The following is a 7,912-nucleotide window of genomic DNA, read 5'->3' as shown; positions in this document are numbered from 1 at the left end:
GACCCAGTTGTTTATAATTCTGGTTATGTTCTTGGTAAACCTCGTGTAGAGGCACGGGATGTTTCTATTTTGGGGAACCTCGTAGACTCTTGTTTACGGGACGGTGACGGGGCTTGGTAGAGCCACAGGAAGATTGGTAAACCTCGTAATTTGTTTACGGGAAGGTGACCCTCGTGAAGTGAAGGAGCTGTCACGGGAAGAGCGCGCTTTTAATCTTTGATTCCTTCGTGCAGCCACCATGGGGGAAAATTTTTATTATATTAATTGTATTATTGTATTAAGGTACCCGGACCCCGAGAAAAAAAACCACGGGATTGGATGTGGTTTAGCATTCTACACAGATTCTAGACAATTTGGCCGGCTCAGTTCTGATTTATCCTCATCCAGGTATTTGCAATCTCTGGAGCTGTGTAATGTATCTTTAATTGTTTTAGCATATAAGGCATTACTGGATATGCACAAAATAATGAAACAACAAATCAGTACTCTGGACATGAACAGTCAGAACTGTGTTCCTGGTGTGCATAAATATTAAACCTTTGGTCAATCAAACCTGTAACCAACTTCCAAAGTCCTTATTTCCCTTATAAAATCCTTATAAGATGCAAATTAAAATGATTTACCTAAAATTTGAATGATAATTAACAATAATATATCCCAGGTACTTTTTATTTAATAATAATAAACTTTAAGAATGAATACAAAGCTTCAATGTTTGACAAAAAACCCCCACAAAGTGTAAATGTTATGTGCTCTTTTATCATTGATTATAGCTCTAAATAAATATTGAAGTGTTTTTTGTTAAAAAGAATCCGTATAACTTTATTTGTACGCCCGTATACTATGTTTATTGAATCAAATCCGTATAAAATACGGACATTCTGTATATTGTGCATTTTAATCTCAACGAAAGCTTCACTGAATCGATTCTTTAGAACAAACTCGTATGCGTGTGAATCAATTTACTTGATTCACTCTTGATTCTTCAGAAACTACGGAAACCTTATTTGTATTCCTGTTTTCAAATTGTAAATTGATGCTGCATGAAATTAAAGTATGAACTTTCCTCAAACCATTACGTGTGCATGAACTCAACAAATGCAGTCCATGCGTCTGTATCGATTCGCTCGATCGAGTCATTTATGTTTCGTCCCGAAGAAGATCCGAATCGTCTGTGAATCTCATCACTGTTAGAAATCCAAGAGAAGAGATCCTCTTCCCTTAACATCATCAGAGGAAAAATCTGCTTCTTAATCAATTAGTTTCAGCGTTTGGTGAGTAGATCATCTGTATTTTATTTTATATTCATTGTGTGTTGATAGTCCGAAACTTGTAACTGGAAGGTTATCAGGAAAGTCACGAGTGGTCCGCGAGGTGATCTCTGAACAGGTCCGCGAGCACTCTACAAGACTATTAATGTGTTTTAATAATTAATAGTGTAGCTATTAATGCAGTTTCATGTCTAGATCTTATAAATGATGAATACGAAGTTTTCAAAATTGTTAATAACATGAGAACTCCAGTTCCCATGATGCTTGTGAACTGGGCATGCGCACTGGATAAAAGAAAAAACAGCTCTTTAGGGCAAAACTCTCGTCTCATCAGATTTGGGCAGTAATTCTATGCGTTCAGACCTTAAATAATGAAATAACTGTACAAGCAAATACAACACAAAAACCATTTTTAAAACATTCACTTAAATTAAACAGACATGGTAAAAAACAGAAGAAATATATTTAAGGCTTAGAGTTTGATTAATTCAGCCAAATCAAATATCACTTTCAGATTTGAAGATATTTATCAGGAATCACTTTTAAAATATTGCGTATTATACCACTTCCTGTTTAAAGGCATAATAAAAGGCATCAAATATATTTACCCTACGTGTGAATGGAAATGCCGAAAAGTTTAATGTTTAACCTAATGTTTAATGTTGATCTAAAACATTTTAAAACTGATCGTGTGGTGGTCTAGTGGTTAGGATTCGGCGCTCTCACCGCCGCTGGTGTAGTGGTATTTTTATTAATCATATGTTATTCTAACCTTTAAATATTCTATATACTCCTGTTTCTGACCCGTTTTAGCGAAATGTGGACTTGTCTTGTCTGGGAAGCATGCAATTAGTTCAACAGCGAGCTAACCCGCTTTTTACTTCATTTTTTGAATAATTGTCGTCCTATTATAATATATAATATTTTGAATAATTGTTCCGTAGCAATATGTTCTGTCTCTTTCTCAGTCAACATTGAGATAAGACTCCCAGACTGTTACAGATAGCTATAATATAAACAAACAACTCATGCAAGAACAGCAGGCAAGGACAGCCACAGAAATCTGCGATGAGCAGAGAAAATCATTATTTTTGGCACTTTCTCACAATAATAAATTTAATAAGTAATCTTTTTATATTATTAGGTAAATTCCATATACATAAAGTCAAAATGTCCAAGACAACCAATTCTCATTCCCATTAATACTGTTAATTGAATTAAAAATGTATTTTAAGTCTCTGTCACATATCGAATCCAACAAAGAGTGCTTATCAGCTATTCAACTTTATTCAAATTACATTCAGTGAAATTGTTTGTCATTTCAATTTGCCCTGTTTTTTATCTCCTTATCTTTCTTTAAACTTATTGCTACTTATGAGGCTAAGCTTAACCATGTTCCTCCTAATTTCGAACTATTGATATGAAATGCTCTGATTAACTGTTTGCTGAGTTTTAAACCTCCATACTTTTGCCTTTAAAAACCACAGAGGATATGGAATGGATAGCCTTTTAATGTATTTAGTTAACCATAATTTTTTTCAGCAAGAAACAGTTAACAAACGTTAACTTGAATAACTTTTTGTTTATAAATCGGAGACTTGGGTTTATCTTTGTTTAACCATTAAGAAAAAACTTCATAAATTATCATGATTATGATACATTGGCTTGTATAAGTATTCATGTGCATTCTGTTTATGATTTAATAAGCAATACCTCTCTCTCTGGATGTCATCCTACAGCCTCTTCTTGAGCAAGGCGTGGCGAGACACTTTACACAAGATTTACGTAAGATTAATGAATTGATTGTTTCTTCTGTAATATCACAGGTTCCTGCCATTAATGATCTCTGTTCTGCCTTTTTTTCCACGCACATGAGGAGATAGCGTTTGGACTCAAGGTTTCATTTGACTCTCCTGCTGTTTTTTTTTTCAGCTGTAATTCATAACGCGCTCTGTGACCTTCTCCCTCCCTCAGGACTCTGTGGTCTGTGTGTTCTGGTATCTGCTGAGTCACCAGAAATCTGCCAAGACACTGACACTTGCGCCTGCTCCAACATCTGGCGCATAAGGGCTTTAAGGTTTCCAGAACCAAGCTGCAATATTGTATGGACACTTAAGTATTTGAACTTTTGAATTTTGAACTTTCTCAAGGCTGTCATTCTAGACACAAAACGCCCTGCTGGGTCAGAAAATGGATCCCTGACTGCTCTTTATATGACAAGCTTCTCCGTTCGGCAATCTCTCATCACGATCCACTGCAACATCCTTTGACCTGGACTGACGCTATGGTGGTCACTTATCACTCCCTCAAAAGCACCCTTTGTTCCGCCCCTGGGTTACCTGCTCACTTCAAGCCCTTCCATCTCTATGCCTGTGAACACCAAGGCACAGCCTCTGGGGAGCATGAGGGGGGGGAAATGCATCATTGTGCGTTTTTATCCAAAACATTAGACATTGTTGCTCAAGGCTTACTTGTGTGTCTGGGGGCTGTCTCCGCATGTGTTTTGATGGTTTGATGGTTGCAAAATTGACAGACCCATTAAATTAATTTATCAGTAATTTAATAGATAATTAAATTAACATATGACTATTTATTCTCTGTTCTGCTAACAATCTCGAAATTCGTGTCACATCCTCTTTTGATAATGTAGGTCGCGCTCTCGCACGCCTCCTTAATTCTCGGGATGATACTTGGGATGACATTGATATTGTCTGTCTAAAAATCGTACATACTACTAGTATCAGGTCTGATCTCTTCCCTCCAGCCCTCTAGGGATCTTTGTTGGTGGTTTTTGTTCTAAACCCTCAGACGGTTCTTGTTTTATAATTTATACCTCTGTGGTTTTTCTGTGTGTTCAATCAATATCAGCCTGATATTCTGCATGAGACATACGCTCTTTCTTTCTCATTTGATTTTTGTCATCTTGATTGTGGACAAATTCTCTAAATGGGTAGAAGTTTTTTCCTGTTTTCGAGAGAACACGAAGGTAGTTACTCGTTTTGATACCTAGTTATAATAATAATAATAATGATACATTTTATTTATAAGTGCCTTTCAAGGTACCTAAGAACACTGGACAGTAAAAAAGAAAGACAAACAATAAAAGCAGAACAATAAAATAACAACAATAAAATAATAAGAAATCAATAATAATAATTAGTGTTATAGTTATGGGGTTTCAAATGCCATAGACTCAGACAAGGGTACCCGTTTTACCTCAAAAGTCACACAAAACCTTTGTAAGTATCTCTAAACTAAACTGGTGTTTTCACATTCCTAAATCCTCTGGTATCGTAGAACGTACTAATCGAACATTGAAAGACAAATTAATTAAGGTCATGCAGGACACAGGTGGGCGGCACGGTGGTGTAGTGGTTAGCGCTGTCGCCTCACAGCAAGAAGGTCCTGGGTTCGAGCCCCGGGGCTGGTGAGGGCCTTTCTGTGTGGAGTTTGTATGTTCTCCTCGTGTCCGCGTGGGTTTCCTCCGGGTGCTCCGGTTTCCCCCACAGTCCAAAGACATGCAGGTTAGGTTAACTGGTGACTCTAAATTGACCGTAGGTGTGAATGTGAGTGTGAATGGTTGTCTGTGTCTATGTGTCAGCCCTGTGATGACCTGGCGACTTGTCCAGGGTGTACCCCACCTTTCGCCCATAGTCAGCTGGGATAGGCTCCAGCTTGCCTGCGACCCTGTAGAAGGATAAAGCGGCTAGAGATAATGAGATGAGATGAGGACACAGGTTTGGTTCTGTAATCCATAATTCATTCTGGCTGAAATTCGTGTGACACCAAGAAATTATTCTCCCCTGGAAGAAGGGAACTCCGGCTCCAGGTACCTCTGATTTGAAAATGCATATGGATGAGTATTCTGCAGCCCTTATAGATAAGTTGCATAAAATTTGTACCAAGGTCAATAATACAATATTATCTCCACCACACACCCCTTTCACGTGGGAGACAGGTGCTGGTGTGACTTTTTTAAAGTTATGATTTGGACAGTTGGGAAAACAATATAATGGGCCTGCAGATATAGTCGCCATTACTTTTGCTGCTGTTTTAACTGATCTTTTTCCACAGTGGATCCATGCTACTCGATTGAAGAAGGCTCCATAACAAAGTTGTGTTACAATAACAAGTTTGCTGCTATTAACGCTTTTTGTGTCCCTATCTAGTCTCCCTCTGGCCAGTTTTCTCTCTCTCTCTCTCTCTCTCTCTCTCTCTCTATTTCTGAGCTCTACACAGATTCGACTGAGAATCCTCAAGATGTTGTGAACAAAGAGGGGAAGAGATCTTGCGCCCCATTTGGAACCAATCATCCTCACTACAACCATGACAGTCCTCATCACGGGTTTCGTGACTTCATTGTTGCTCGGGGCAGGGCTACCCGCCCGAGCCTTCGTGACTGCTTCATCTTTGCTCGGGGCAGGGTTACCCGCCCGAGCCTTCTGGACCACTTCATTGCTCGGAGCAGGGTTACCCGCTCGAGCTGGACTTCGAGACAACATCTTCTGGACTAACTGGACTGCACAAGCACACACCACACGAATGTGTTATGTCTTTCATCTGATGCCGTTTTCTACTATTATTACACATCTCTATGCTCTGAAACTCTGTATTCTTACAGGACTCTGTTCTCACTATAGGTTGATATGCCTTCTAATTTCATTTTTCCCTCACTGTTTTAGAACAAATTACTCTGAAGGAAGTAGCGTGTATCTGGGAATTAAGAGGTTTTGAGTTTCTCTAAGCTCCGGTGAGGTGGGACGAGGGCTGATCGGGCATGCCCGCCCTCTGAGCACCAATATACGTCAAGAAGGGCAAAGATTAACTCAAGATTAATTCTCGATGTAATCACATATATGATCATGAGGAGATAATGATCAAATATGATCCTAGGATTTGATAATAGTGATACTATTATCAAAGGGGGGGGATTGTTAGGTTTATATAAGTATTATTCTTATTAATGGTGACAAAATTAAGGATTAACTTAAGGTTCAGTTAAAAATGACCTTCTGTCTCGGCTGGACATTGTTTAGGAACATTTTGTTTATTTTTTTATATGAATGTGTATTCATTCAGAGAGGTGTCTGAAAGATTCACCAAGGTCTGTTTTGGTGTCAGATCGACCCACACACACTCTGAAATGGTAGAATTAAGGTTCATGTTTATGTTAATTCATGTTTAGTTGAAACTTAGGTTTATAGCTTCTTAAAAGCTTGAAATATACTATGGTAGTGATTTGGATCCCGTAATTAATGAATGCATTCCGTGATTAATGTTAGTTTTATAGTTTTAGATTAGTTTCATAATGACATTAGAATTATAGTTAAGATCTTATGATTCTAAGGGTTTTTAGTTTAAAAGCATTAACCTAATTTAGTTATGAGTTTAATCCTGTTAGTTGTTTAATTGTTCTCTCTCTTTCAGACATATTCTCATTGTTCTTATGTTTAAGTTGTTCTTATTTTTTATGTTTATTTTCTTATAACATTCTTTGTTTTAGCATTATTAAAGACATATTGTTATTTGTTATTTTGCTTATGTTGATGAAATCAAGATGTAATTTACTGACTTAACACACATTCATGTGTTAAGAAATTATGTTAAATTATTAGATCCTTTCTGTGCAAACTAGTATCTTTGACCTTCTCTGAATAGACTCCGTAGACTAGACATTCTGTGTTTAGACATTATTAACCATAATATTGACCATAAGCCAAGACTCTGATATCTATCTGTACCTTACTATGATCAGAAATATGTTATTATATTATGATTGATTCAAGATCATTACACACTTCTACATAGACGCACACCCATTACACACACACACACACACACACACACACACACACAAATGAAGACAAAACATAAACACAGAGATACTATAAGATGTTTCCAAGAATGTTTTCATTTCGACGAAGTGACTGTGCGAATAAACTGACATGTGAAACCTCTCTGGTTCCCTGTCTGTTTCTGTCGATCTGTTTCATTCGTCCTCGGATCCGAGGGGGGCCCACGAAGGAATCGGGGTCTCTGGCTGGGGTGAACCCCAACAGTCTCAGTGTTTAAGTCTAGGCTGAAAACATATCTGTTTAGTCAAGCCTTTTGTTAATGGTGTTTATGAGGTAAAGGTGTAGATCTGGAGGGGCCTCAGACATAGTGTTTTGGTAAACTGGGATGTATGGATGCTGTCAGTCCCCACTCGCTTGCTCACTCGAGTTTGTTGACGGTGTAGTGGCTGGCTGCTTTATGTCCTGGGGCTCCGTCATGCCTGTGCTACCTTCTGTCTCTCCCCTTTTAGTTATACTGTCATAGTTAGTTGCCGGAGTCCCTGCTTGTACTCAGTGCAATACAGTGGGGCAAAAAAGTATTTAGTCAGTCACCAATTGTGCAAGTTCTCCCACTTAAAAAGATGAGAGAGGCCTGTAATTTTCATCATAGGTATATCTCAACTATGAGAGACAAAATGAGAAAAAAAATCCAGAAAATCACATTGTCTGATTTTTAAAGAATTTATTTGCAAATGATGGTGGAAAACAAGTATTTGGTCAATAACAAAAGTTCATCTCAGTACTTTGTTATATACCCTTTGTTGGCAATGACAGAGGTCAAACGTTTTATGTAAGTCTTCACAAGGT

General features: G+C 37.9%; 1 long non-coding RNA gene across 1 annotated transcript; it reads left to right on the top strand.

Moving 5' to 3' along the window:
- The first annotated feature begins 1,053 nt into the window (after positions 1-1,053).
- Positions 1,054-6,578, top strand: LOC132901403 (uncharacterized). Its single transcript, XR_009656849.1, has 4 exons — positions 1,054-1,274; positions 3,011-3,056; positions 3,204-4,622; positions 5,009-6,578. It is a non-coding gene; the product is annotated as an uncharacterized LOC132901403 (long non-coding RNA).
- Positions 6,579-7,912: the final 1,334 nt, after the last annotated feature.

Source organism: Neoarius graeffei, chromosome 17 (assembly GCF_027579695.1).
Source record: "Neoarius graeffei isolate fNeoGra1 chromosome 17, fNeoGra1.pri, whole genome shotgun sequence".
Lineage (NCBI taxonomy): Eukaryota > Metazoa > Chordata > Actinopteri > Siluriformes > Ariidae > Neoarius > Neoarius graeffei.
Note: the sequence above shows the minus strand (reverse complement) of the source record. Positions and strands in the feature narration are given on the sequence as shown.